Below are 27,684 nucleotides of genomic sequence, written 5' to 3' on the forward strand. Positions count from 1 at the left end.
CGTTGCATAGGTTCTAGGCTCATAATGTGGTGCAACGTGTAAACCAGTGATGGTTCCCAGTGGGGTGAGAGGTGAGAGAAAGTAGGAAATGTTTCTTTGCATGTGACTATTCAGTGCCAGAAAATAAGGGAACACGCATGGAAGGGTTAGGATAGATGGGTTCATTTCTTTCAGGACTGTTAAACTGACAACTGACATTTAAACACATGACTTTAGGTTTACACTTAGATAGCTACCGCAGGTGCATTAACATGCTGTATCTTTCTCGTGACACACCTCACCTCTTCGCACATGCAGGGTTACTGATCAACACACACCACTGTGCTTCCTGCTCAACACAAATACGTTGCTCCATACAGAAACCCCAACCCTGTTAGCTTTGTCAGTGCTTGTTTTTATGTACTGTGTACCTTTACCATATTCAAGCTGAGCTATCAGTACTTTTACGTTAAGACTACAGTAACAGTCTGATGAGTCTACCCTCCTGTCTTCAATAAAGTATGGGTTGTTTATTTATTTAGCGTAACATCCACCCTAAAAGGGTAGCATTGTGCTTCAGAACATAAACCTCAATTCTGACCATCCCCAAGTCACAAAAAAAATTGAGTGGAAATAAAATTAAAAAAAATAAGATACTCCAATCTAATAGATGGAAACAACCAGGTCTTCAGTGGCTTTCTAAAGGTATACAGATTGGACTCTTGATAAAGATGTAGGGGTAAAGAATTCCATTTAAAGGTGGGTGCAATAGAACAAGCTGTGGTTCCTACTATTTTTCAATGTCATTTTTGGATCTTTAAAGCCGACTGGGGCATACCACAAAAGTCAATGAGTAGCGGATATAGATTTAACCAAAAGATGACCTTAAGCACTTTTAGAAGCTGGCCTGGTATATGATGTCCACTAATGTAAGTGGGCACCTTGCACCAGTCCAGACGACCCTTATGGTGATTTAGGAGGTCTCAGACAACCTTGAAAAGCTAGCTGTGGAGAGCAGCCTTCAGGCTTAGTCTTGAAGGAGTGTAAAGCAGCTTGATTTACCAGAATTCAATCTTATGGTATAGATTACATGAAAAAGAACCACACAAAGTATTTATAAAAATAAGTATTTATTATATAACACTCTCTAGTACGTTACAGTATCTCCTACACAGAGATAGACACAAAGCACACAATAATTTAGCAAAGCACTCACAGTAAATAGCACTAATACACAGTGGGCCCCAGGGGGGGACCAAACCATATACTAAGAAAGTGGTATAAGAACCACAACTCGAGTCAGGACAATGTCGAGAGGACGTGTAATTGCTGGGGACTCACAGAACCACCCAAGGGAAGTAGATATGGACCCCACGGAGAGCGTGTGCAGTGTGTGAATACGACCGCGTGCTCTGTATAAGTCTATGTGCAAGTCGTGGTTGGATTTTCAAAGATTAGGCACCCTTCCCAGTAGATCCTGAAGAAACCCAGTGGAAGACAGACGGTTGGTGTGCCACCCAACCCATGGATACTGTGGTACCCTTGTTACCTATCCCAGGGTAGCTGGGTGCATAGGTGTGAAGTGGCGCCAGAAACCACAGTCGGACCCAATGGAGGACTTCAGGAAAGTGCTGCTGCTGGAAGAGGAGAAAGTGTCCGGAGGAATCCAAATGTGGATCCTTGACGAGGAGTACCTGAAAGCAAATGGTACAGAGCCTATGCTACTTGGGAGTGACCAGGAGACTTGGAAGACAGGTGCCCTCTGATGTCGTGTGCTTCAGGAAGAATGACGGTGACCATGACTCTGCAGCTGCGAGGACCAGGCGCCGCTGAGGACGACCAGGGCCGGGATAGGAGCTGTCCCACGAAGGATGTCGAGTGCTGAGGGGTCGGTGTCCGGCGGGAGCACCACCAAGCCTTTGCAAATGCAACCCATGCAGGAAGTCAAGAAGGTACACAGTTAGGACCAGCAAAGTCCAGGAGACTCGCCACAAGCAGGGGTGTCAGGGCAGGCCCCGAGCAATCAGGGGAGCCCAAGGAAAACAAAGCTGACCCTCTGTAGGACCCACAGGCCAAAGGCACAGGAGTCGCGAGAGGACCTCACGCAGCTCACCAAAAGATGCAGGCCACGATGTACACAATGCGGTGTGGCTGAATATTCTGGTCACTGGAGGTGCTCGAGGTTGGAGCTACTTGGAATCTGAAGATTTTCTTCCAAAGATGTCAACAAGCCTTCTGCGAATAAAAGCTACTGGTTGATCCTGACCCTCTGCATTAAGTTGTGACAACACAGCTCCTACCCCCAACTCAGATGCATCTGTTTGGCAGTAAATTGCTTGGGAGTAGTCAGGACTCTGCAGAATAGGAGCAATGCACATGGCCTGCTTGAGATCATCAAATGCCTTCTGACTGCTACCTATCCACTGAACTTTCTTGGGCATTTTCTTGGAGGTGAGATCATTCAATGGAGTCACTGTGAACCCAGATCCTTTTACAAATCTCCTGTAATACCCAGTCAGGCCCAAGAAAGCTCTGACCTGAGTCTGGGTAGTTGGAGCAACCCAGTCCATTATGGTCTGGATTTTGCTCTAAAGTATTTGAACCTGACCTCCACCCACAAGGTGGCCCAGGTACACAACCTTACTCTGCCCTATCTGGCACTTAGTCACATTTGATAGTGAGGCCTGCTTTCTGCAGAGTCTCCAAATCGTTCTTCAGGTGGACCAGGTGATCCTTCCAGGTGGAGCTAAAGATAGCGAAATCATCAGGATATGCTGCTCTGTAGGCTGCCAGACCTGTGAGAACTTTGTTCACCAGCCTTTGGAATGTGGCAGGTGCCTTCTTCAAACTAAAGGGCATCACAATAAATTGATAATGCCTGCTAGGGGCTGAAAATGCTGTTTTGGGTTTTGCATCTTCAGCTAGTCTGATTTGCCAATAGCCAGCAGTTAGGTCAAATGTGCTAAAAAACGTGGCTGAGGCCAAAGCTCACCTGCCCTAGGAATTGGATGAGCATCAGTCGTAGTGACTGCATTGAGTCCCTTGTAGTCCACACACAACCTCATCTCTCTCTTACCACCCTAGATGTGAGGTTTTGGTACCAAGACGACTGGACTAGCCCAATGGCTGTCCAAGGGCTCAATCAATCCCAACCCCAGCATCTTTTGGACCTCTGTCCTGATGCAATCTCTGACATGGTCAGGCTGCCTGTAGATTTTATTGTTGACAGATAGACTCTCACCTGTGTCCACTTCATGGGTACACCAGGTGGTTTGACTGGGTGTCAAAGAGAACATGTGCCTATATTGATTGAGGACCTTCCTGCAATCAATCTGCTGTTGGTTAGTGAGGCTGCCTGCCAAGGTTACACCATCTCCCCCCACTCTCACTCCCCATTACTACACTTGCCCCCCCCGCAACGACCAGTCTCCACTCGTCCCGCATTTGCCTCACCCCTCCTGTCACTGATTACCCTTCCAATAACTCTAACCCCATTCCCAACGGCACGCTGGACACAATCATGACCACCCTCCTCCAAGTGAAAGAAGAGCTCCACTCGCTCAAAGAGTTACTCCTCACGCACACCGAGCACCCCCCCCTCACCACCACTTCTCAATGAATCATCAACTCCCCCGCACATCCTAGGCACCCCTTACATGGGACTTCTATCCCCTCTCGCAATACCTCCAACAGGCCTAAGCGCACTATCAAGACACATCCTAATTGCTCCTTACATTGGACCTCTATCCCCTCTCGCAATACCGCCAACCGCCCCCAGCGCGCAATCAAGACTCTCTCGGACCGCGACATACACACCATACTCAGCACATATGTCCCGGCAACCCAAAACAGCTTAACCACCACGCACATGTCCATTTCTACGATTCTCTCCAACCCTAGTAGGCACCCCACGCATAGCAACAGAGGCTCTGTTCCCAACAACCTCACTAAAGTCCCTCTCACTACGGAGCCCTCCACCTCCCCTTGCACCCCCAGACTCAAATGCACACTTCTCAACTGTAGATCGGCCCAAAAACACTCGACGGAGGTCGCTGACCTCATCTTGTCTAGGAACCTTGACCTGGCCATACTAACTGAAACATGGTTAACTGAATCCTCCAATCCTATCATGGATATCCTAGTCCCCCCCAACTACTGCATCACTAGACTTGACAGGTCCAACAAGACAGGTGGCGGAATCGCCTGCATTTACAAGAGCAACCTCTCTATTAATAAAGTCACCGCCCCTTCTCTTACCTCCTGTGAATACTTCTGCCTTGATGTCACCAGTGAGAACAAACCTGTATGTTCTCTACACATCATGTACCACCCCCCGGGGGACAACCTCGTCTTCTCCCAACAACTCATGGACACAATATCAATCAACGCAGGACGGCAAAACACACAAATTTACCTTGGTGACTACAATCTCCATTGGAATGATTGCAGTGGCGCAGTAGTCAATAGCCTCAAAAGTTTCCTTACCGCTTCTGACCTCACTCAAATTTGCAACACCCCGACACATGACAAAGGCTCTATCCTCGACCTGGTCATTTCCAAAGAAGGCACCACTCAACTCGACTCAATCCAACCTTGTGACTGGTCAGACCACCATATTATCACATTCCTCATCAAGGAAAAAGTAAAACTCATCCCGGTGCAATACGCCATGCCCAAAGTTTGGAAAAGAGACATGAGGAAACTCAATCCAAACTCTCTACCCCCCAACAGCTGCAATCTCCTTCTCCCCCCTACCGACGCTACTGACGTTCAGGACCTAACTGACCACTATCTCAACTCCATGGCCTCAATAATCAATGAGGCCGCTCCAATGCAACTGAAAAGAGTATCCACTAAGATATCCAACCCCTGGTACAACGGGAGTCTCAATGAAGAGAGACAGGCTATGCGAACGGCAGAGCGCACCTGGAGATCAGTTCCCTCGACATTGCATCTCAAAACTCTGAGGAAAAAGAGAAATGCATACTTCAGGAAAATAAAACGCTCAAAGTCAGAGTTCTTCAGAATCCAGCTAGACCAAGCAAAAAACCGTCCAAGTAAATTGTTCGAGCTAATCCGATCTCAATCTAAGGAACAACCCCCAGCTGTCGACACTATGAGCACTACTCCTTCCTGTGAAGATTTCTCAGCTTTCTTTAACAAAAAAACTGACAATATAAGGAGCGACCTCCTCAATGACGCAAGCCTTTACTCAATACCCAACTGCATAACACCCAATAAACTAAAAAACAATGCGACATGGTCATCCTTTGACACCTACTCTGAAGAAGAAATTGACAGAATACTCAGCACCCTAAAACCATCCAATCACCTCACTGACCCTCTTCCTGCTAACGCCGTAAAAGACTTCATCCCTTTGCCGCTCCCACTCTGGACTAAAATTATCAATAGCTCACTACAACAAGGAACCATCCCGGACTCCCTCAAAGTTGGACAAGTTACACCTTTACTGAAGAAACCAACAGCCGACCCCACTGATCTAAACAACTACCGTCCGATTACCAACATTCCCACTCTCGCCAAACTTTTAGAAAAATGCGTCCAACTACAAATGACAAAGCACATAGAACAGTTTGATCTCCTCAACCCACACCAATCAGGCTTCCGAGCAGGGCACAGTACTGAAACCGATATGACTCACATAATTGACGACGCCATCCAAATCTTAGATCAGAATAATACCTGCCTCCTCATCCTTCTTGATCTCTCTTCAGCATTCGACACAGTGAAACATGAGAACTTACTCGAACTCCTAAAGACAAGAATGGGCTTCTCTGGGACTGTGCTTCGTTGGTTCACTTCCTTTCTACACAACAGGTCTCAAAAATTCAAGAGCAAAAACCTGATGTCTTCCCCAGTACCGGTATCGTTAGGTGTCCCTCAAGGATCCTGCCTATCCCCTACTTTGTTCAACCTAGTTATGGAACCTCTCACCACCCTGCTACAAGCGTCCAATGTACACTTTCACATGTACGCTGATGACACTCAAATATATCTCAAGTTACAATCCCCCAAAGACATCATGAGTCTGAATTCAATGATCAGAAGCACCCAATCTTGGCTGGCCGATAACCACCTCAAACTCAATGCTATGAAGACTGAGTTCCTCCTAATCTCACCTCCCACGAAAATATCTTCCGCACAAACATGGCTTAAGCACCTAACAGCACTCAATGTCCAACCGACCATCGTGGACTCAGCAAAATCCCTAGGCATAACACTCGACACCAACCTCAACATGCAACAGCATATCAGCAAGGCTACTAAGGGGGCGAACTTCCAAATAAATACCTTGAGGAAACTGAAACCCTTCCTCCCAGCAAAAGACTTCCAAACAGCAGTACAAGCTCTAGTCATCCCTCGCATAGACTACGGCAGCGTGGCCCTCTGCGGCCTCCCCCTAACGACAACTGCACCCCTCAGAGTGTCACTAAATGCGTCAGCAAGACTCATCACTGGATCAAAAAAGCATTCGCATATCTCCCCCGACTTCAAATCCTTGAACTGGCTGCCCCTTGAAGCCAGAATACAGCTGAAAATTGCCTGCATGACGCACAAGGCTATACACCTGAAATCACCCAGCTACCTCACTCATAAGTTGACAATTTCCGGTGGGTCCATAACTACCAGGACACAAACAATCTTCTGCTGAAACCGCGAAGATTCCGGAAGGAAAAAACTTACAAACGCTCCTTCTCTGGAATGGCGCCCAGGATCTGGAACGCACTTCCTCCTGAAACGAGGCTCATCTCTTCCTCCCTTCTTTTTAAGAAAGAAGTCAAAAGTATCCTTATGGCTAAATACACTTGAACAATTCGTTTGATTTACATTGTGAACAGTATTACCAGTTTTTTGTTATGTTATAGCCTATATATTCCTATGCACGTGTGTTTTGACTTATATTAGTCTAAAGTGCTTAGATCCTTGCTCCCTCATATCAGTTTTTTCTCTATTTTTGTATTATTTACAGCGTTTTGATGGCCTACGCTCCAACTATGCCTTGCTACCTCATACCTGTACTATACGTAATATTTTTTATAATAATAATATTCTGTAGTATTTACAGCGTTTTGATGGACTACGTTCCAACTACGCCTTGCTACCTCATACCTGTACTATACGTAATATTTTTGCTATGTACATGAACTTGATGATCTACCTCCCTACTATGCCCCCTTGTTCCCCTACCCTTCCACCTGCCTTTGTAAAGCGCTCTGTTATCTGCAAAGATCTTGTTCGCGCTATATAAAACTGTCAAAATAAATAAATAAATACTGACCCATCATCAGGGTTTTATGAGAGATCAGGGAGAGGGTCACTCTCTTCCTCCTGTCCCTCATCAGTTGCCATGGGCAAGCCCATGTCAGCCCTGTCTATAAAAGGGTTAAGCCTGTTCACATGGTGCACTTTGTGGGGGCTCCTGGGAGTGCCAAGGTCCACCAGCTAGGTGACTTCACCTTTATGCTCAATGATAGTGTGGGGTCCACTCCACATATCTTGGAGAGCTGCTTGGGCCTTAGGCTCCAACACCCACTCTTTCTGGCGTGACTGGCAAACACTCAGGATGGCCCCCAGGTTTTTATATGCCTTCTTCATGTACTCAGCCATCCTGGAGCGTAGACCGAGTACATAGTCCACTATGTCTTGTTTGGTAGATTTGAGAGGTAATTCCCATCCTTCCTTCAACAAACTTAAGGGACCCCTAACTGGATGCTCAAATGAAAGCTCAAAAGGGCTGTAGCCAACCCCCTTCTGAGGGACCTCTCTGTAGGCAAAAAGAAGGCAGGGCAGAAGAACATACCATTTTTGCCTAAGCTTTTCTGCGACGCTCATGATCATGCCCTTGAAGGTTCTGTTGAATCTCTCAACTAACCCATTGCATTGAGGATGGTAGTGGGTGGTGCATTTGTAATTTACACCACACTCCTTCCACATTGCTGTGATATAACTTGACAAGAAGTTTGTACCTTTGTCAGTTAAAACCTCCTTAGGGAAGCCCACCCTGGAAAAAATTCCCAAAGGGGGCCCTTGCCACCACAGAAGCTGTAGTGGTCCTGAGGGGAATGGCTTCTGGGTACCTAGTGGCATGGTCCCCCACCACCAGGATATAACTGTGCCCAGAGGCTGTAGGAGGGTTCATGCGACCAATCATGTCAATCCCAACCCTCTCAAGGGGAACCCCCACCACTGGAAGTGGCATTAGAGGGGCCTTTATGGTGCCACCTGCCTTACCACTGGCTTAGCAAGTGTCACAGAAGCGACAAAATTCCTTGGTGTCTTCAGACATGTGAGGCCAGTGAAACTGAGGGACAAGCCTGTCCCAATTCTTACTTTGGCCTATGTGTCCTTCCAGGGGAATGCCATGTGCTAAGGTGAGTAGGAAGCCCCTAAACTTCAGTGGTATAACCAGCTTCCTGGTAGTACCATACTTGGGGTCTATACCCTCTGAATAAAGGAGTCCCTCATCCCAGTAGATCCTGTGGGACCCATTGACATTCCCAGCAGCCTCAGCAGCAGCTTGCTGTCTGAGGGGTTCAAGAGAGGGGCAGGTTTGCTGCTCCAAAATCAAGTCTGCCCTGGAAAGGCCCACTGTCCCCAAGAACTCAACCTGATCAGGCTCAAGCTCACCTTGGACAATTCCTTCACAGGGACTGAGATCATCTTCCTAAAGAGACTGATCCTCCCTCTGAGTCTGGAGGGAAGACATAGCCTTACCCCTCCTGCTCCTTATCTTGGAAGGCACATAGTCCATTGTGTGAGGATCCAGGGCCTGTTCAGTGGATGTCAGTTTGGCTTGTGACCTAGTCACAGCAAACACATCTGCAGAGGTGCCCAACATTGCTGCATGAGTCCTAACTTCAACCTCAGCTCAGGCTGAAGTTTCCAAACCATTGCCCAACAAATGATCTACTGGTAGGTCTGAACGTACTACAACCTTCTTGGGGCCAGGTACCCCCCCCCCAGCTGAAATTAACAACTGATGAGGAATGGTCAGTCCTGACATTGTTTGCATTGGTCACTTGGCACATTTCACCAAGTATGATCTGTCCAGGAGACACAAGTTTTTCTGTCATTGTGATGACACTGGTCCCTGTGTCCCTGTAGGCCATTGCCTCTGTTTCATAGACCAAAGGCTGTTGTCTGTACTTGCCCAGGTTACTGGGACTGACAAGTAAGGTGGCAATATCCATGCCACCATCACAGACTAAAGCAGCCTGAGCTGGAGTTCTGACTAAGCAAAAACCCACCTCAGATCCCATGGTTAACCCCACTAACCCCTTATTCCCTGTACCAGCACTTGTACTTGTGCTAGGGGGAGCAGTTGCCTTAGGGGCAGTGGTGGATAGGGGTAGATTCCTTGGCTTTTGGACAATCAGCATCTTTTGTCCAATGGGTTTTTACCGTACTCAAGTAACACCAAGGTTTCTTTTTGTCGTCTCCCTTGTTGGATTGTGACCCCTCCCCTCCCCCTCCCCACATGCAGGTTTCTGGGGCCCTGATGAAGACTCTTTGTCTTTACCCTTGTTGCCACCCTTATCTTAAGTTTTTGAAGAATCTTGCTTTTTCTGGTCACCACTATTGTTCTGATTTTTCTGCTTCACCTTGGTCCTGACCCACTTATCTGCCTTCTTTCCCAATTTTTGGGGAGAAGTCAGATCTGAGTCCACTAGGTACTGATGCAATAGCTGATTTTGGCACTTATTAAGGATCTGCTCCCTCATAATCAAATTGTACCACCCCTCAAAATCATGAACTTTTCTGCCAAGCAACCAACCTTCCAGAGCCTTAATAGCACTATCCACAAAGTCTACCCAGTCCTGATTCTGTGCCTTCTAGGTGTCTCTGAACTTAATCCTATATTGGTCAGTGGTTAAGCCTAACCCATCAATGAGAGCACTCTTCAAAACTGAGTAATTGTCAGCATCCTCTTCTCTTAACAGTGAGGAGCTTAACTCTACCTTTGTCAGCAAATTAGAGCCACAAGATAGCTGCCCACTGCTCTTGAGAGACCTTCTGAACTTTACAGGCACTCTCCAAAGCAGTTATCCATTTGTGGATGTCATCCCTAATGGTAGGGAGGGACAATCTTGGTCAGGTTCCTATTGTCAAAGGAATGTTCCTTGCTTTTAGGGACACTGTTGCTGCCACCATGGGAGTCTAGTTCCAATTTCTTCATTGTCTTCTGGACATCTAGGGATTCTCTGTCAAGAGCCAAATGCTCTTTCCTGATCCTAAGCCTAGTTTCCTCAAGGTCAGGCATTTGGTACGCCCTATCCAAAGAGTTCCCCCCTTTTACTAGAAATGGAGGTCCCTACTGACTATCTAGAAGTATTAGATTCTGCAGAGGAGGAGCTAGTCCTTGGTCTACTCTGCACCTTCCCAAGAGGATCGCAGGGGGCATCCTCTTGGCCCTCTGTGTTCTCCTCTGGAAGGTCTGAATTATCCAGGTGGGAGCCATCAGGCTCCACCTAGTCAGGGTTAGATTCTAGGTCAAAGAGGGGTTCCCCTCCTGCCCTATGTTCATTCCCCGGCCCACCCACTCTGTCCTGTACATCTTACCCAGAGGCTTTCCTCAGGTCATCCAACAGTAACACCTCTACAAGGCGTTGAGTAATGGCACTTCTCCCTGTCTTCAACTTTCAAGATGCACACAGGGCTTTCCGTTCTTGGAACGAAAGTTCACTGTATCAAGTAGCCAGAGAGCCATTGGCATATCCTTTTGTAGACATACTAAGTGAGGTGTGGTGTTGCACCTACCTAACCTAGTGGGAACTAAACTCTCTGAGGTTGGAGAAAGGGTGTGCTAGACCCTTGCCTTACCCAACCCTAAGTTCGGTAGAACTTACTATTCTAAGCTTATATTTATATGTGCCTAGTACTACTGTTTTTTCAGTTAATCAATACAAAAATGTATCTGGTAAAACAATGCAGGCTTGAATCCCAACCACTGCACACCAATATGAGAATCTGGCCTGGTATATGATGTCCACTAATGTAAGTGGGCACCCTTATGGTGATTTAGGAGGCCTGAGACAACCTTAGAAAGCTAACTAAGTGGTAGCTGTGGAGAGCAGCCTTCAGGCATAGTCTTGAAGGGGTTTAAAGGAGATTGGTTTACCAGAATACAATCTTATAGTATAGATTAAATGAAAAATAACCACTCAAAGTATTTATAAAAATAAGTATTTACTATATAACACTTTCTAATACGTTACAGAATCTCCTACACGGAGATAGATACAAAGCGCACAATACTTTAGCAAAGAAATCACAGTAAATAGCTTTAATACACAGTGGGCCCCAGGGGGTGACCAAACCATATACTAAGAAAGTGGTATAAGAACCACGACTGGAGTCAGGACAATGTCGCAAGGACATTGAATTGCTGGGGACCACAGAACCACACAAGGTAAGTAGATATTGGCCCCACGGCAAACATGTGCAGTGTATGAACACGACTGCGTACTCCGTACAAGTCTATGTGCAAGTTGCAGTTGGATATTTAAAGATTAGGGACCCTTCCCAGTGGACCCAGAAGAAACCCTATGGAAGACAGAAGGTTGGAGAGCCACCCCACCCGTAGATACCGTGATACCCAAGTTACCTATCCTGTAGGAGCCAGATGCATAGGTGTGAAGTTTCCTCAGAAACCGCCGTCAAACCCAATGGAGGACTTCAGGAAAGTGCAGCTGCTCGAAGAGGAGAAAGTGTCCGGAGGAATCCAAATGTGCATTCTTGACGAGGACTACCTTAAAGCAGAGTCTTCGCCACTAAGGAGTGATCAGGAGACTTGGAAGACGGATGCCCTCCGAAGTCGGGTGCTTCAGGAAGAATGACGGTGAACTTGACTCTGCATCTGCGAGGACCAGGCGACGCTGAGGATGACCAGGACCTGGATAAGAGCTGCCCACAAAGGATGTCGAGTGCTGAGGGGTCGGTGTCCGGCGGGAGCACTAACAAGCGTTGGCAAATGCATCCCACGCAGGAAGTCAAGAAGGTGCACGGTTGGGACCTGCAAGGTCCAGGAGACCCACCACAAGCAGGGGAGTCAGGACAGGCCCCTAACAATTAGGGGAGCCCAAGGAAAACAAAGGTGACCGTCAAATGGACCCACAGGCCGAAGGCACAGAAGTCGCAAGAGGACCTCAAACAGCTCACCAAAAGATGCAGGCCACGATGTACACGATACGGTGTAGCCGAAGATTCTGGTCACTGGAGGTGCTCGAGGTTGGGGTTACATAGAGCCCAAAGATCTTCTTGCAAAGATATCAACAAGCCTTTGCAAGTGCAAAGGGGATGCAGTCCCCAGGGGTTCGGTTATTGAAACCCCCACAAGGACTACTGGCCATAAACTTGGTAAGAGGGTAGAGCAGGCTCGGGAGCTGAGGAAAACCTCCACCTGTGTTGCAGAGCTCACGGAGTCCGGAGGAACTTGGGACCTGTAGACCAGTTGTCTTCATTGCGGTGCCTGTGAATGCAGGGGAGTGACTCTTTCACTCCAAGGGAGATTACTTTGGTCGTCCTTAATGCTTCAAAGGCCTTGGAAGGTTCCTGTATGATGCACTGGCACAGTTGATGCAGCAGACTGGAAGGGAGACAAAGTCAGGCCCAAACAGAGTCCAGAGTGCCCAGACCATAGAAGTGCAGTGGTTTCAGTTCTGAATCTTAGACCGACACCCAGGTAAGCCCTTAAGTACCCTAAGAAAAGGGTTGGGAAGATTCAGGGGACCCTCCCAGGGGAGGGTCTGGACAGTGGGAGGTTACTCCCATGTCTTTTGTCCAGTTTCGTGCCAGAGCGGTAGCCAACGGCTCCCAGGACTGGACTATGCACAGGGACACCAAATGTGCCCCTCTTGCAGACTTTCAGGTGCTGACAAGGGCACCCACCCAGCCCTAATAGACTAGGGGCCAGATGTAGGAAAATAGTATTTACCGATTCATAAATACCGAATTTTACCGATTCGGTATTTATGAATCGGTAAATATGAAGGAGGGAGATTTAGGAAGAATCGGTAATTGAATTACCGATTCCTTAAAATTCGGTATTTACCGATTCGGTAAATACCGAATCGGTATTTCCTATTGATTCCTATGGGCTGTGAAGCCCATAGGAATCAATGGGAAATACCGATTCGCTAATTACCGAATCGGTAAATACCGATTCCTGCAAGGGTGCAGGGGGTGTCACTTTGACACCCTCTAGCACCCCAAATACAGGCATGTGTGCCATGTGGCACACAGACATGCCCTAAGGGCATGTCTGTCTGTCACATGGCATAGGTGTGCATGCACACATGTGCATGCACACCTGGATTCGGTATTTTACCACCCAATTGGATTGGGTGGTAAAATACCGAATCTGTAAGGCCTTTGGGACTCTGATGAGTCCCACCTACATCAAGAAGTTACCGAATCGGTAAATTTACCGAATCGGTAAAATAGGGCCCCTACATGTCAATTCTTAAATACCGGTCGGTAACGGCCGAAATCGTCTGTTACCGACCGGTATTTAGGCTCCTACATCTGGCCCCAAATCATGTCTGGGAGGTGGTCACACCTCCCTGTGACAGGATGCCTATTGTTCTGCCTTCCCCTGCTCGAGCTTGGCTCAGCAGCAGGAGGGCAGAAATGTGTCTCTGGTTGGCAGCAACCATTTTGTGCTGTCTGGGGCTAGAAGGCTGGTACCGGGAACACTGAGAAGTTAACAGAGGGCTCTCCCAGTGCTTGGAATCATACACCCCACACCGTTTACGGTGTGGGGGGTATGATTCCAACATGTTTGATACCAAACATGATAGGATTCGTTGCAGCCATTTTTGAGATGGTCATTGCGCGATTACAGTGTGCCCCTCTTTATAGTATATGGCTGCTTCACTGACAGCACGGGAGAATGGACTCCGTAGGCTGCAGGTGTGTTGTGCTCATGCAGGGGCACCCTCTCACTTAGAACCAAGCACCCTGCCCTCAGGATTGTAAAGGCCTGCTATAGGAGTGACATAGGTTTTAAGTGCAGTGACCCTTAGATTTAGTAAACCTATAATTCTTAATAAGTGGTGCATGCACCAACGTACACAGGCTGCAAAGGCAGGCCTGGAGTTCCATTTTGAATGGTCTCTCATGGGTGGCATAAGGCATGCTCCAGCCCATGGGAGACCTCTGGGGTACCTATGCCCTGGGTACATGGGTACTATATACTATGGACTGACAAGGGTACCCCCGATTGCAAACTGGGATGTACCTAGGTACTGAACACAACAGTTTAGAGAGAAGCAGACAGACTGGGGTCCTGATTAGCAGGATCCCATTCAGACTAGTCAAAAACAGCATCACATCAAGCAAAAAGTGGGAGTAACCATAAGAAGCAGGTCCTACTTTCCTACAGGCACTACACAATTAATTCCTGTATGCATGTAATATTTGTAAAGCGCAAACCTAGTCACTAGGCAGTAGAATGCTGTAGAGTCAAAGACAAAGGTACTGTCAAGAAATGATTGGCGAGATATCAGTATTCTTAGCATGTAGGTGGACTGTGACTGCATCATGATGTGTTCTTTAAAGAGGTTTGTTTTCAGCTCTGCGCTAAATTGGAGCATGGTTAGGGCAATCTTAAAGATTCATGCTTGAAAAGCCACGGCCCCTCTTTAAACAACGTGCTCCAAACAAATGCAAATCACTACCTCCCTCACCCATAACTGGATAATGTTGACTCATTAACAGAAATGGAAATCTAAGAAACCTGTCCTTATTTAGCCAACTGTTACTGTTCCTACAGACACCTGCTCTAAAATAAAACATCCTTGAATGAGCTTGAAAAATCAGGTAAGCTCTAATACCAGAACATTCATTTGTTCTATAGCTCAAACTTCACTTCATAGGAGGTGAAATGTCTGGAAGTAATGTAATTTTCCATCACATCAGAAACCTTCTCAAATTAGACTTATTACCAAGAACCCTGAGTTTAAGAGTGAGCTATTTTGTCAAAAAGGGTTGTCCAGTTCTATGTATAACGGATTGTATAGTGGCCGCTTTCAGTTGAGAATGAATAAATGTCAGCTTTCTAAAGCGGTTAACCCAAGATGGTGTTCGGGGGCGACTGAGTGAGTGAGTGAGTGCCTGAAATGACTAGGATAGAATAAGGTAGGTGACTGTGAGCTGGGTGTATGCTCACGTTGACTATGTTATATTATATTGGTAACACCTTTATATAGCACATAATTACCGTCGGTCTCTTACGCTCTTAGTTGTAATCGACAGTGCACTAGGCAACCTCCTGGGGTCCGATATCTCATAGGTATGTATCTCAGTAAGGTTAGAATGGGCTGAATGTTCGGTACAAGCAGGAACTAGCTGCTTGTGCGCCTGGTTTGAATGGCTGATTGAGCAGGTGGAAGTGTTGGAAATAGGCATGAGCCAAAGTATTTGGAGGGATTGAGGTAGAAAAGAGATGTTAGGGATTGGGGAGGAGGCAGCTACTTCAATTGATGCAGTTTTTCAGTAACCTGCAGTGTGCACCCCTGTGGAAGATCCTGGCATATGCCAACCCCACCAAGGATAGTACATGACCCAAGTGGGGACACAAAAGTTGGAGCAATATGTCATAGGCGTATCCTGAGTCCCTGTTGAGTGATTCCATGGGGATGGCCTCTTTCTGTCAAGGCATCTCTGAGAATCAATGCCCCTGGACCTTGTGAGTCACATGGAGCAGTATGGACAGAAGGTGGACTGTATGTGAGAGAGTCATGCACATCACCACACCTTATTGCTGGGGTTGGCTGTCCGACAGTCAGTAATATCTTACCCCAGAAAGGTGCTGTTGAATGTCTTATTCATCTGCCAAACAGAGCCAAGGCGTCCCAAGTGGGGAATCATGGCTATCCTAACCATTGTATTAGTTTCTGTGGAAATGGAAAGTGAGGAGTTATACTACTGATACGACACACAAGCCAGTACCACCTCTTTTCCTCATTATTGCTTGTGTTGCTTTTGGCAGAGGGTGGGCTGCTGGGTTAGGGAAACCACTGGGACAAGGATGAGTGTGACTTGTTGGGCAGACTTGAGAAGAACCCAGGAAGTTAGGGGAGTCCTAGTCTTACTATATCATACCTTATATTTATTAGAACCATTGGAACTTAGTGAAGGAATATGTTTCCCATGAATGAGTTCAAGCGTAGTCCTTGACTGTTCTCCATATAGGTCTGGGCTGGCCTCATCCATCAAAAATTATTAATCTTCTTAGATTTCTTTTGATGGCTTGCAAAAATGGCTTCCAGATTGCATTCCCGCATAAAGTGAAGTGGGACATAATAGTTTATCCCTGTTTCATTTGTAGGAGGATATTTGTTCATGACCCAATTCATGGACTGCCAAAACACCAGGTGATGCTTCTGTAGTAGTTATGATGCGTTTGGTATTACATTGGAGGAAGCAATGCATCGTACACTAACCTATTAGTGTTAGTCCATTATACTGAACGTCGCAGCACTTCAGGTCTATCCTATAGGAAGAGGGAACCGTGTCTTGACCTGTAATTCTCTTTCCATTTAGGGAGACTATTTATCAGGCACTACACCTCTCTTGAGTTATCACTGAGACTTGTCACCAGATGGATGAAATTGCGATTCAGTGTAGGTGTGAACCTGCATAGATGACCCAGTTGGCGGCCCTGTTAGGCAGTGAAGCAGGTTAGTTTTTGATAATTTATAGATAATGACCCTTAGTTTTAGATTATATGTGATAATGTTGTGTTTTTTTTCCTTTTTTGTTTGTTAACCATATGTGGATGTATCAGCCTGCTGTGGATCGATTACACATGACTGTGCTAGTCATGGCCATCTTATTAACCTGATTGACTCTTCTGATTATAATAAAGGTTCACGAATATTGAAATGTCTTGGTATTCACTATTTGCCACCATTTCTGTTGATATTGGTATGTATCTTTTGAGGTAGACATTTATATTACCATAATTTAATAGAGTTAAGAAATAATACAGGTCAGACGTACCGTTTGTTAACACCTGTCCAGCGTGATATCTGGTGGCCAATAAAAAGAGCGAGCATCCACAGCCTCTAAGGGGACGTAAAAGGAACCTTACATGTTTTGTGGAGTTAGGACAAAGCCTTGCTTTTGGTTTGAGGGTTGCTCTTGGAGTCCATACATAGCATGTCACATTGACAACACTTGAGGAAAACCATCTTAGTGCATACAAGACAATCAGTGTAAGCAGCACATCTGCCGTCAAGTGCCCCACCCCCCTCCAGCACCACCATCCCGCAGGACCCGACAGAGCTCTCGTTATCAATCTGTGTTTTGGGCTGCTTGACGCAACTCATTGTATTGAAGTGATAGCCTTCAGGGAAGACACATGGCCATGGACAATTTCAGGTTCATTCCTAAAATAATTTTCCATCTACACAAGGAAGTGAGAGAACAATGGACCAGAACTAGGCCTTTGCATAAGAAAAGGCTTACCTCAGAGGGTATAGTCTCACACTTGCAAGCACCGCAGAAGTGGGAATAGGCATAACTGCTACCCAGTGAGGCATTTCTATACTGAGCATTTGGGCACATTAGCCAAGATTTCATTGTGTGCCTGAGTGAGTGCGAGTGGAGATGAAACATGGCCATGTCCATTGGGTGCAAGAGTGGATATTAGAATATGTTATTGGCAGGGGGCAGTATGATTCTTTTGCAGAGATCACAGGTGTTGCAGAAAGCCGTCCAGCTGAAGGTCAAGTTATTGCACCTTGGCTCTATTAACTGTGAGCATTGTATGGTGGGATTGCCTAGTCTTAGGAATTTGTATGAGACCTAATCCAGATGTCTTGTGTAATATTGTATTCTTGTGCTATATTGTACTCCATTCTTCCCATACAAAACCATCCTATGAGCTATGATGTGCTTCTTTGTAACTCCATCCTGCCAGCAGTACTGGTCACGGATTCTCTTTTCTTTCTAGTCTGGGTAGCCATTTGCTGTACACCACTTAAAATTGCTGTGGCTAGTGACAATGTAAGTAAGCCAGACTGAGTAATGATCGCCCTGTTGCTTGAAGATGAAATACCTTGATAGTACAAGAGACAAGAGGTGTTTGGCAAAACCGGAACAGTTTGTTTAATTAAACACTGCAGCTGGAAGAACAGTTTGCAGGCTTATGGTCTGAGGACTGTCTCAACTTACAATCGATCTGACATGGATGTTTATACAATTCATTGAATGCCATAAAATACTTCCAGTGATAATTTTTTAATAAGGAATGGGATCCACTGTCTTTGGAGCCATAAATTAATGTATTCAATGTGGAAGCCTGGTGGGCCTCGACCTTGTGTGGGCACAATGCGGTCAGTGGGTAACATGTCCAGGTACCCGGCATGGAAGTACCTGATCACTGCGTGTACTATGTGTGCTGTGTCCTGATTGGCTAGGTGTTCCTAACTTCAAGTGGCATCTGACTTTATGATGTTTTGGGAGTGCGCGTACCCCTCCGGCCATGTGTGTGTGTTTTTGGGGCCAATCTCCATGGACCATTGTGGTGCTGCTGTGCTGTTCTGTAGGATTGATCTGGGGTTTCCTGTTCACTCATTTGTCTGCTGGCTATGTGTCACCCTACCTGTGACCGGTCAATTAGTGACCTCAGGCCTGGGTTTCAGCACCTGCTTGACTAAGTATTTCTGAGTCGGGGTTGATGTGGAGTTCATAACGGGCAACTTCATCAAAAAAGATGCAATTTTGTTTTTCTACATGAATGTATTTTTATTCATGTTGACATCAACTTTCCCAATATTACCAACCCATTTATCAATTAGCATCAAACAATATTGTCTGTTTTTCATTTTGGTAGTTTCTGGGCAGACATTTTTTAGATGGAAACATGCAGTGTTGTTCCTTACTCTTGTTACAATTATATTATTGACTTTATTATCTGTCTTTCCATTGCTAGCAGAGTGAATATGATTTTTTGGATGACACTGGGTCAATTGAGCATGAGCCTGTGTTGTGTGAAACTGCAGGAGAATCTCAGGGGTATTGGACTTGCTAGAGAAGCAGTTGGAGTCACCACGGTGCACATTGCAGTGCCAATATTCTGCGCTATATAGAGAAATGTGGCAAAAGAAAATTTGGGTGGCTGTGAGCACCAGTCTGATGGTCGTATGTTGCTTAGAAGAGACAGTTATTGACTGGATGACTGGCAACTTGAATTCACCTGTGTGATTTCATATACAAAGTCACACAGAAGATTTGTGCTCAAAAGGCGTAATGTTATCCATTGAGAGAATAGAATGGAGTCCCGCATTGCATGTATATGTCTGTTAAAAAGGGGTACTTTTGTGGTCTGTGTATAGCTTGGATGTTTGTACAGAGTTTAGATTGCTGATCTGTTATGTACTTTTCATGATTTTGCCAGGAGCTTGCTAAAAGACTTCAGCAAGATATTCGCCTGAATGGTTATTCTGTTCTGGAATTGTGACATCCCGATGATGATAGGTAGTGTATAGGGAACTGAAACAATAGTTATCATTAGTATTGAGACAGGGGGCCCGATTAACAGAACTAACTTAAGACAAAATCCTAAACTTACTACCATTTACTCATTTTGGTATTCACAGAAGGCACTTACTCATTTTGGTATTCACAGAAGGCACTTACTCATTGATGAGTAGGTGCCTTCTGTGAATACCAAGATGAGTTCCCACACATCAGAATGACCGCATCTTTCCCGAAATTCAAGATGTTACTCAAAGTCCTCTTCCTCGAGCATTCTGGATCATACTAGAACTCCACTTTTGACTTTGAAGGACCATTATCTCTGCAACCCCAGAGCTGGTTGACTTGCTTATGACTCTCCGCCCTGTTTTGCGCACTGGCTGCTATTGTACAGACTTTACTCGCCCATGTGCCCCTTGCCATGTTTTCCGTCCTCAATGTCTGTCTGATGCCTCTGTACTTGTTGTGAAGCGCTCTGATACCCTCGGGTCCAGCTAGCGCTATACAAAACTTTAATAAATAAAAATAAATAAATAAATGAGTGAGTCCACACTCATGATGCTCCTCTCCTTCCTCCGCTCAGTAGGTTAACTGACCTCCAGACATCGAAACACAGGAATGGAAGCCCACAATTGGGTCAGTCCGTAGGTCACTCCAATCTGGGAGCCCCTAGTTCCTGCAAGCAGGGCCTCACCATGGAGATCAGGCAGCCGCCATGTTGCTGAGTGCGCCAGGCGGTGGCTCCATCATGTGCTCCAACAGTCAATGGACAATTTAGCCTCCTGTCAGCACCACAGTTGCACTGAGGGTGTGGGGCTACAGAGTAGCTGGGAGACGGTGTGTTTTGATGTTCAGCAGCGGCAGGATGGCAATGAATGCGCGAGGAGGTCCAGGCGCATTTCTAAAACATGTCTGCCATCTTGGCCTCTGCGTCCACACCCCCTCTTTTCTCTCCAAATCTATTTAAACAGTTTGTCAGGTACATACATATGGAGGACTGTATTTGCAGTGAAACACCAGTACACAATCTCCACTTGTTTTACATGAGTAGCACTATACATTTGATATATGTAAATAATTAGACTTAATTCCTGATTCAGATTAACTAAAGAGCATTTAAGTCATTACATAAGTACAATTAGGATGCCTAATGATTTAGTTGGTTGCTTTTATATCCAGGATAGATAATTCTAAAGAGGAACTAGGTCTGCATATTCTTGATCTGTGAAAGTTTGCAGACATATGGCCTGGGCAGCTCCAAAGGGACCTTGTGTTTTTATATATATGTGAGAGGGTGTCCAAATCTTATGAAATTGATCTATTTTGTTATGGACTATCATCATGAGTTTTTTCATGGCGTATATAGACCATAGTTTTGACTACTACATATTAACGAGGGGTTCAGGGTAGTTCCCAGGAATGGGCAATTGTAAGTAAGCCTAGTTGCTATGAGCTGTTGAGTGAGAAGTTTGCCCGTTGTATTGGTTAGTGGTTATTTTCCCAGTATCGCCAAGCAATAATATAAGGGAGTTGTATTTCAATTTAACAGATTTTATTATCTACATCATGTGTCATAGTGCCTCCTGCATTGCAAGTTAGCTAACAGGATTGGGTTTTCAAACATAGGCGAACAGGGATAAGTACCATCCTGTCGAATGTATGACGATACTACGCGATAATGTTGATCGCAATATATTACAATGTGGACTTTAAAACGCAAGTCGTTTCAACGACTTGCGCTGGAGGGCACTGGACTTAGGGATAGTACAATTTACTATTCCAACACAAGTGTACGTACAGTAGGGAAGGTGTTTGAATAGTAAACCGTACTATTCCTTAGCTTACAGCGCCATCCAGCGCAAGTCGTTGAAACGATTTCCGTTGTAAAGCCCGCATTGTAAACCTACCGCGGTGAAACTCCAGCGTAGTAAAGGTCGTCTCCCATCCTGTCAGGATTTTATAGGTGTTTTCATTATATTTGCTGTAAGTAGATGAGGAAGAGGCTCTGGAACAGGCATTCATCAAAGGATTACCATCTATTTCTGAGCCTAATTATGTTTTCCCAGTTTGCTGCATATAATGTTTTAGATGAGTTGTATAGGTTGGTCAAGTGTATAAGAAGGTTACACATTTTGTAGTAATAATCAGGGGGAGAATGAACCACTTATATTAAGTGGTCCATTCTCCCCCTGATTATTACTGTAACCTCTGGAAGCTGAATGGATCATAGCTTCTTTTTCCCTCAACATCGATTATTACATACACATTTTTGTAGCATGCTCTTTTAATTGAGCTTCTATAGCCCTAACTTTCTAATCGCTGCTATTTTCTGGTCTCCCTTTCCTGCCCAGTGCATCATCTGATTATATTTACAGGTGTCTTCTCTATAAATTTGCTATTTGTGAAGGTAGGGAGGCAAGCTTCTAGGTCTTCCTTTTTCATAAACATCTTCCAATATGCCTCACCGTGAGGCAGTCTATTAATAAATTCCTTATTTTGGTACCTGGGAGTGAAATCTGGATTGTACAACACGGGTGACATTGGGGAGGAGTATGTTGTCACTCCTCTCTAGACTACTGTATTTATAGTGCTGGGGTCCAGTTCGAGTAGGGTGTTGTAATTTATCTGCTGTTATCCCATGGGGTGGCCCCATGGGTAGAATATGTATTGTGTTTGGTGAATGTGCCTGTTCAGCTTCTAACCATAAGTTGCTACTGTGTGGTGTTGTGAGGTGTTTTATGTGCCTTAATTACGCAGCTTGTATGTATTTTACAATGTAAGGAAACACCAGCCCATTCTAATACTTCCCTTTATGTAATAGTGTCTTGGAGACGCTGTGGTTCATTCCTTCCAATGTGAATGCTGTTCATTTGCCTTGGATTCTTTTTATAACTTCCTCTGGGATTATCAGTAGTAAGGTTTCTGTATAGTACAGTATTCCCGGGATAAAGTTAATGTTGATAGCGGCTATGCGACTAAACTGGGATATTTCTAGTTTTCCCAGTGATATAAATCTTTAAAGAACATGTTTAGCAATTGGACGATATTTACTTCGTAAAGGTTGTCCACTTTTGCGTCGATTTTAATACCCAAATATTCCAAATGCCCTGAAGTCGGGGTCAATCCACAGGCTTACATGGTGCTGATAAATCTGATCAGTTTTTAGTTTTCCATGTCCAATGGACTTAGAGTAGTTTACCTTAAAGCCTGAGACTGTGAGAATGTTTTAGGACCAGTGCAGGGAAAGGTTTTTCAGAGCTTCAGAGCACAGAATATCATCTGCAAGTTCTGCTGTTTTATAGATTGCTGTGTTGTAATTTCCTGACTAGAATTTATTTTTGAACCAATGGGTCCAGTGCTAGTGTCTGTTGTTTTTGCCAGGTTTCATCTTTAGTTTGTTCTCATTGCTTCGCTCAACTTCTTCGTAAAACTCTTCGGGGTTGAGGGGGGCTGGGGGTTAATTTCAATTGTTTTAATTTTAAATGCATTTATAGCCAGCAGTATTGATCCCATTGCTTATTGGATTGTTACCTGCACTTATGTTTCTAATTTGTTACATACTTCTATCCAGACTACAGCAATCTTTGTGCAACCCCATATCATGTGATTGAAGTTAGCACCACTTTGAGTGCATTTAAGGAATATGACTAATTTAATACTGAACATTGTTCAGTAGTGTTGATGTCATGGAAGTCCTTTGCAAGACATTGAACTCTGTCACATTAAACCTAGTATTGCTGGAGATCTCCAATTGCACTCTGCGGGCTTCACCCAGTCTTTCTCAGATAGTTGCTCCATATAAGACAGGGACTATCTCAATTTTACCCTTAGTTGTGTGCTTGGTCTGTCTTCTCTTATAGCTCTTATAGTCATGTAATCAATTTTCTAGTGCATGTCATGTCCCTGATAACGTGATATATGGGGTAATATTGGGATCTTGTGGAACTGTACCCATGTGTTTTTTTTTTTTTTTTTTTTTTTTTTAAACGTTTATTAAAGTTTCAGAAATACACAGCGTCTTGCACACAACCCGGAGGCTGGCCGCTATTTATCAAACGTAAAGTATCTAAACATCAATGCAATGGTAACGGCCATCCTTGCCAAGTCGTAAATCGTGTAAATAACATCTGAATACCTTCGGATAATAATGTTCACAGACCTAGTCCGTCTCATTTTATAATAAACAACCGTAACTTGTCTCTATGAGAATCAGGATTGCACCAGTCATTATCAACATCCTACAGGGTTACATTAGCCAAGCATTTTCAATCGGATCCTAAGCACATCATCATATTATGAAGACAGTCCCCTTCACAAGCCACATCACTAGCCTTGTCTGGCACTCCCTGCGCCTCCCCCCGCCTAGTACGGCACATCTCGTAATTGCAACCATGTCCCCCCTCCAGATGTACTCCAAGTTACACAGTATATATCGCAGCGACTTAGATCGTTCCTCATCACACTTTTTCCAAAGACATCCCCGCCATGCCCCCAAAACACACAGAAGGCTATCATATAGCAAAGACACTGTAGCACTCCCTCTATGGGTCATCATCAGGATCTAGCAGTTCCTCCGGGGGCTCACATAGGTTCCCTCGATATTCATTCCAATTAGTCCATATTCTCGACCATTTTTTAGGGCACCCTCTATGCACATATACTGCCCTTTCCGCTACCATTGCTGAGTCCATATCATTACACCATCGAGTACATGAGGGTTTCACACCAGATCCCCATCTCCTAGCAATGTTACGCTTTGCAATGGCCATACCCAGTGCCGCCCAGAGTTGCAATCCCTTGTTCATATCAGTAGGAGACCAAATGTTTAGTATACAACACTTAGGGTCATTCTGTAGCACAACCCCCGTTGCCTCCGATATCTCAAACAACACTTCCTCCCAATAAGATTGTATTTTGGGGCAATCCCATAAAATATGATAAAAAGTCCCTGGGGATCCACAACCTCCGAGGCAGGTAGGTTCCGGGGTACGCCCCAGTTTATGTAGTAGAGTACGGGAATAATACACCCTATGTAGTATCTTTAATTGAACCAGTTTCAGTCGTGAAGGTATGGTGGTCTCCCTGGGCGAGGCCAGTGCATGTAACCAGTCCTCATCAGCTATGTCTCCCAGATCCACCTCCCATCTGCTACGGAGGACTACCGTGGGGTCAGGGAGATTATTGACGAGCTTCCGATATGTAAGGGAGATCGCCTTCTTATCTAAGTGGTCAGTGAGGAGTCTATCCTCCAGGGGGGAGGATGCGGCAAGGGTTGAGTCAGATGGGATGGCTCCCTGCAAGGCGTGTTTGATTTGTGCATACCTATAGTGTTCATTTGCCCCCATTCCATACTTCTCTCGCAGGGCTGGGAATGAAATAACCCCCCCCCCCCTTATCCATAGGTCTCCGATTGTCGATATGCCAATTAGATCCCATTGACTGAAACCTTTCGAGTTCGACAGTGTGCCAAGTTTGGGGGTATCCCAGAGCGGTGTGGCCAGCATAAGGACTCCCTCCCATCCTAGAGCTCTCTGTGCAGTATGCCAAATTTTGATTGTGTGTGCCGTAGGGCCCGTGAGTGTGTGCCGGCGCTTGACTGAGTATAGTGCCTTCATAAGTTTGTCTGGGGGGAGAACGGTCCTGTCAAGGGCGTAGGCCGGATCCCGTTGCGGGGCATGCAGCCATTGGTTCACTACCATAAGTTGAGCTGCCCAGTAGTATAGCTTGACGTTCGGCAAGGCAATGCCCCCGTCATACCAACTACGTGACAATTTAGCCTGCGCTATACGGGCCGGCTTACCGTCCCATAAGAGTGCGGCGATCTCAGCATCGATCGACTTCAAATATGTGAGAGGGACCGGGAATGGGGTGTTTTGTAATGCATAGAGGAGTCTTGGGAGTGAGAGCATCTTAAAGAGGGCCGCCCTGCCCAGTAGAGTCAGAGGAAGGGAACGCCAGTGCTTCACATCCGACTTTAGCCTCTGTAGAGGTTTCAGTAGGTTTTCTTCCATAAAGACTGTCTCCTCTGGGGTGATGTATATCCCGAGATATTTAAACCCTCTGGATACCGTTTGCAAGGTGCAGCCATGTGGCAGCATGGGCGTCGAACCGCGTAATACATACAGGAGCGACTTGGCCCAGTTAATGGTATACCCCGAGACGTCGCCATAGGTCTTAAGTATGGCCATTAGCGTCGCTAGGGACGGGGTTGGAGACGTCAAATATAGCAGTACGTCATCCGCATAGAGGGAGATGCGGTCTTCCCAGCCCTCTCCCCACGAGATGCCTCGGATCTGTGGATCCATACGGATTTTCACCGCTAGCGGCTCAAGTATGAGGGCGAATAATAGTGGGGACAGGGGGCAGCCCTGGCGGGTGCCACGACCCAATGTGATCACGCGTGACGTGTGCCCATTCGCAATGATCTGTGCCAAGGGTGCTGTATAAAGGAGTCTAACCCAGCCACAGAAGTTAGGGCCAAAGCCCATCTTCTTGAGTACCGCAAAAAGGAAGGGCCACTCCACAAGATCGAACGCCATGGTAGCGTCTAATGAGAGAATTGCGGCATCCTCCCGGAGTAAGGGAATGCGGTGAAGTATTCCGTTTAGTCTCCGCAAATTAAGGGAGGTATTACGCCCAGGCATAAAGCCTGATTGGTCTGGGTGTACCAGAGTTGTGAGGTGAGGTTGTAGACGTAGGGCCAGGAGTTTCGCTAGCACTTTTGCATCTGCGTTCATCAGTGAGATCGGCCGGTATGAGGAAGTCAGGTCAGGTGGCTTACCAGGCTTGTGTATAGTGACAATAGTGGCCAACCTCTGATCCGGCGAGAGGGAGCCCCGTTCCAAGCAGTCAGTGTACATGGGAAGCATATGTTGGGTAAGGGTCGATGACAGTGTCTTATAGAGTTCGATCGGTAGACCGTTGGGTCCCATCGCCTTTCCAGTGTTTAGGGCTGCTAGGGCCGCCCCCAACTCCTCCCCCGTCAGACCATCCTCTAGGGATTGCACATCTTCCTGTGAGAGTGTGGAGAGAGGAATGTCATGTAGGAATTGCGTGCAGTCGTCTTCTGACACTTCCGCACGTGCTTTATACACTGATTCATAGTAGGAAGCTAGTTCCTCCACTATGTCAGGGGGAGAGGTTGTGCAAGTACCGTCTGAGAGTGTCAGTGCGGCTATCCACCTACTCGCCCTTTCCTTTCTTTCAATCCATGCGAGCATTTTCCCAGTCTTATCTCCTAATTCATAGACCCTGTGTAACGTGTCAGTTAACCTTGTCTTTGTCATGTCTTCTGCGTACGATCTGAATTCCTGGGAAGCTAACGTCAGCGTGTGTGCTGTGTCCTCCGTGGGGTCAGAGGCGTGTGCCAACTCCGCGGTCTGGACCGCTGTCTCGAGCGATTCTATGGTTGCCTTCTGTGCCCTTTTATGCCTAGTGATAGTGGAGATGGCTTGCCCCCGGACCACTGTTTTGTATGCCTCCCATAGTACCGACGGTGATTCGACCGAGCCCACATTGTCCTTGAAGTAATTCGTGGTAGCTGTTTTGAGTGCTTTAGCAATGGTAGTATTTTTAAGATACCCAGGATAGATCGGATAAATTCGTTGTCGTCTGGTGGGGTGCACTGTGTAGGTGAGTAGCACTGGGGAATGGTCAGAGATCCCCCGCGGTAGATGTTCTATGGACGCAATCTTTTCTGGGGGAACGGCTAGTGTCAGTAAGTAGTCCAGCCGGGAAAGACTACCATGTACCCCCGAAATAAATGTGTAATGTCGATCCCGGGGATGTTTGAGTCTCCATACATCCACCAGTCCCAAGGCATCTAAGAATTCCCGGAACAGGTGGTCTGCTCTGGTAGCCTCACGAGGAGGCTGTCGGTCCACAGCAGCGTCCGGCACCGCATTGAAGTCGCCACCAATAATTAGTTCCCCCTCCGGGAGTCCAAGCAGTAAATTACCCAGGTCTTGGAAGGCACCTTGATGTAACGCAGGGGGGATGTACACTGTCAGTATATTATATGGCCGTCCCTCCCATTGGCAACTGATCGCTGCAAAGCGTCCCTGGTCATCAGCCCACGTGTGCTTGATAAGTAGGGGTGAATTTTTGGAAACCAGGATACCAACCCCACGTGAACCCGAGGAGAATTCTGCGTGCGTGACCATTTTAAATCCCCAGCGGTTAAGGGCCTGACAGGTTGTT

At 46.1% G+C, this 27,684-nt stretch overlaps 1 protein-coding gene and 1 long non-coding RNA gene across 3 annotated transcripts in view; one reads left to right on the top strand and one right to left on the bottom strand.

The window, feature by feature from the left end:
- Nucleotides 1-27,684, bottom strand: part of LOC144782228 (uncharacterized) — a 211,921-nt gene that overhangs the window by 139,888 nt on the left and 44,349 nt on the right. The gene's annotated exons all lie outside the window — the stretch shown is intronic.
- DNAH1 (dynein axonemal heavy chain 1) overlaps nt 16,552-27,684 on the top strand; it is a 1,443,760-nt gene continuing 1,432,627 nt past the window's right edge. For both annotated transcript variants that reach the window (XM_078661462.1, XM_078661463.1), the window contains exon 1: nt 16,552-16,682. The gene's annotated coding sequence lies outside the window, so the exon portion shown is untranslated. The remainder of the gene's footprint in view (nt 16,683-27,684) is intronic.

The sequence above is a fragment of the Lissotriton helveticus genome, chromosome 9 (genome assembly GCF_964261635.1).
Source record: "Lissotriton helveticus chromosome 9, aLisHel1.1, whole genome shotgun sequence".
NCBI lineage: Eukaryota > Metazoa > Chordata > Amphibia > Caudata > Salamandridae > Lissotriton > Lissotriton helveticus.